The following is a 3,672-nucleotide window of genomic DNA, read 5'->3' as shown; positions in this document are numbered from 1 at the left end:
CCCCTGGGCTCCGAGTGCCTCCCTGACTACCGCCCTGAGCACATTGAAGTTGGCTTTCCTAAAGTCAAGCATTTGCACTGTGCTAGTTATCCTCCCCACCTTTCTCTGAATAGCAAACTGGATCATTTCATGATCACTGTCCCCTAGCCTCCCTTGTACTAGCACCTCCCCCACCAGGTCATCCCCAGAGGCTAACACCAGATCTAGTATGGCGTTTTCCCTAGTGGGGACGAGTACCTCCTACACGAGGTGTAGGTCCTGTATGCATGTCAGGAACCTTCGTTCCCCTTGGTCTTGTGAAAGACTGAGGCAAGTAGTCATTTAGAAGTTCCATTTTTTCCTGAGTGGTAGTTATCAGGCATCCTGAGGCATTGAGCAGCAGCCCCACATGCCTATTAGTTTTCCTTTTACTCCCTATGTAGCTAAAGGAGGAATTATTGTTGTCCTTGGTTCTTGTAGCTAGTTTTTGTTCAGTTTCTGCCTTAGCTTGCCTAATATGAATTCTACAAGAGCAGGCCATTGTCAAGCAGTCTTTCTTAGAGGCTGTCCCAAGCTTCCTTTGTCTGTATGCCTCTTTCTTTTTCTAGAGGAGGGCTGCAGCATCCCTGCTTAGCCAAGAGGGTTTTTTGACCCTTCTGATACTTTTCCTCCATAAGGGAGTGGATTTTCTCTGAGCCTTAAGGATCTACAACTAGATCTCGACAGGCTACAACTAGATCTTGACAGGTTACAGAGGTGGGCGGATGAGAATAGGATGGGTTTCAATATGGACAAGTACAAGGTATTGCACCTGGGAAGGAAGATCCAGTAGCATACCTACAGGCTGGGGAACTCCCTTCTCATTAGCACAGAGGCAGAGAGCAATCTTGGAATCACTATTGATTCTGAGATGAACATGGGCCGCCAATGTGGGGACACAGTCAGGAAGGCCTTTTGTCAGGCATCCATAGATGCATCATGAGCAGGTCCAAGGAGGTGATCCTCCCCCTCTATGCAACATTGGTCAGGCCACAGTTGGAGTACTTTGTCCAGTTCTGGGTGATGCACTTCAGGAGGGATGTGGACAGCATTGAGAGGGCCACTCGCATGATTAGGGGGCAGCAGGGCAGGCCCTATGAAGAGAGGCTATAGGACCTGAACCTGTTCAGCCTCTACAAAAGAAGGCTGAGAGGGGATATGGTGGCCGCCTATAAACTTGCCAAGGGGAATGAGCAGGCAGTGGGAGAGCCCCTGTTCCCTCAAGCACTACTGGGGGTAACAAGGAACAATGGCCATAAGTTGACTGAGAGTAGATTCAGGCTAGAGATCAGGAGGCACTACTTCACTGTCAGGGCGGCTAGGAGCTGGAACTGACTTCCAAGGGAAGTGGTGCTTGCCCTGTACCCTGGGGGTCTTCAAAAGGAGGCTAGACTGCCACTTAGCTGGGGTCATTTCACCCCAGCATCCTTTCCTGCCCATGGCAGGCAGTTGGACTAGATGATCTGCCTTCCAACCCTACCAACTATGAAACTATGAAACAACCATTCATCTTATGCTCCCTTTACCTGTGGTCCTTGGTCTCTCAGGGCATTCTCTACTAGTGACCTGAGCTTATTAAATTTTGCATTTTTGAAGTCTAAGTCTTTGAGCTTGGTATCTGTTTTGTCAGCCTTACGATGGACTGTGAACATAATGATTTCATGGTCACTATCACCTAGGCTGCCCTCTATGTTTAAGTTGGTCACCAGGTCATCCCCTTTGACCAGGACCAGGTCAAGAACTGCATTGCCTCTAGTTGGCCTGTGCACCTCCTGAGTCAAAAAAAAGCTCTTCGGTGCTGGTCAGGAAGGATCGTGATCGATCTGGGCTGGCTGAGCATTCCTCCCAGGAGATGTCTGGGTAGTCAAAGTCACCCATGACAACCATGTCCCAGAGGGTTTTAAGCTATTCTTCTTTGGGGATGACATTGGCCTGTAGGGTCACTGCCCGCGTACTGCTCCTTCACATAGAGGTCAACACCCACGTCTTTTCCCTACCCAATCCTTTCTGTGAAGGACATCATCCTTTATGGCTATGCTCCCATCATGTAAAGGAGTCCCACCAGGTTTCTGTGATCCCTACTAGATTGTAGTGCCTGGTGGAAAGCAGGAGGACTAGTTCCTTCTGCTTATTCCCCATGCTTCTGGCATTGGTGTACAGGCACCTAAGTCCTTCTGCTGAGGTCATTGGCCACCTGTCGCATTGAAGGGGAGCTTTTTTCTCAGCTCCTATAAGAGTGGCTTGCTTGGTTTCATTGTCAATGGAGCTTTCCTGTATTTTGGTTCCTGGGTAGGCTCCAGTTAGCATTTCCCCACCCCCCTGTAATCTTAGTTTAAAACCCTATCTAAGGGATTGCCATCCTGGCTGAGAAATGGTACTTACCTTTCTGCATGAGGTGGATGCTGTCTCTCCCCAGGAGCCCTCTGTCCTTGAAGTGGGCACCATGGTCGTAGAAGCTGAAGACTTCTTGGTGGCACCACCATTGGAGATACCAGTTCACCTCATCGATGCATTCATGCCTCCTTGGACTGTGGCCTGCAACAGGGAGCACAGTGGAATAAACTACCTGATCCTTTAAGCCCACCTCCCAGAGCCTTGTAGTCACTCATGATGTGGTCTGGATTGTTCCTGACTGTGTCATTTGTTCCCACATGGATAAGGAGCATGGGGTAGTAATCTGTGGGCTGGACAAGCCTGGGGATCCTCTCTGTGACATCATAGATCTATGCCCCAGGGAGACAGAAGACCTCCCATGGTGTGGGATCTGGGTGGCAGATATCTCTCTCCATTCCTCTCAGCAGGGTGATGCCTACTATGATTACCCAAAGTCTTCTCCTCTGGTTGCTCTGTTGCCTTGCAGCCTGCCTGGTGGTACCTGTGGGTGCAGCCTCCATTGCTGCACTGTCCGTTGCTAGACTCTCCATTGGTGCATTCACTCCCAGAGATGCCAGGGCCCCAAACTGGTTCCCCAGCTGCATTGGAGGAGTTGTTCCAGGACCATGGGGTCTAATTCTGTGTTATCTAGAACTAAACGTCTTCCATCCATCCATGTCAGGTCCCTCTTGTGTTGCCATCCCACCATTTGAGCAATCCTACAAAGAGTGGAAGTACCTGTCAATCTCATTTTCAATGGCTCTGATCCCATGCAGTCTGCTAACCTCTGCCTAGAGTTCCCTCACCTCCCCCTCCAGGGCCTCAATCCAGGCACACGTGGGACAGGTGAGGGGACTCCCAGCTATCCCATTGTCCCCCGACCCCCGAGGACCCACCAGGCAACCCCTGCAGGCAGGGGGCCCCGGTGCCACTGACCCACCCAAAGGCTCCATCTGGGTGGAGGGTTAAGAAGAACCCTTGGCAGGAGGAAGCATCAGGGCAGGGTCCCTGGCTGCACTTCAAGTCACCATCCCCATTAAGACTTCTTCATGTGTGCTCACCTAAAGACTCTAGAGACTCTGTCCAAAGTTGCTGACTCCAATGTATGGAGTCTCAGGCCCCTCCTGCTCTCCCTGCTGCGCAAACTCCAGTACACCCCTAAAGAGTGCAGCTTTTTACGGGGCCCATTCATACAGCTCAGGAGTGTGGCTCCCAGCTGGCATGGCTAAATAGGGATGGGAGAGGAGGAAAACCCCTTTCCAATTCCCTACAGCTGGCCTG

At 51.0% G+C, this 3,672-nt stretch overlaps 1 long non-coding RNA gene across 1 annotated transcript in view; it reads right to left on the bottom strand.

The window, feature by feature from the left end:
- LOC109319901 overlaps nt 1-3,411 on the bottom strand; it is an 18,952-nt gene extending 15,541 nt beyond the window's left edge. The window contains exons 1-2 of the long non-coding RNA XR_002103662.1: nt 2,841-3,411; nt 2,401-2,553 (exon numbers count right to left, since the gene is read on the bottom strand). This is a non-coding gene — a long non-coding RNA (uncharacterized LOC109319901). The remainder of the gene's footprint in view (nt 1-2,400; nt 2,554-2,840) is intronic.
- Nucleotides 3,412-3,672: the final 261 nt, after the last annotated feature.

This window comes from Crocodylus porosus, unplaced genomic scaffold, assembly GCF_001723895.1.
Source record: "Crocodylus porosus isolate Cpor-Errol unplaced genomic scaffold, CroPor_comp1, whole genome shotgun sequence".
NCBI classification, from domain to species: domain Eukaryota; kingdom Metazoa; phylum Chordata; order Crocodylia; family Crocodylidae; genus Crocodylus; species Crocodylus porosus.
Note: the sequence above shows the minus strand (reverse complement) of the source record. Positions and strands in the feature narration are given on the sequence as shown.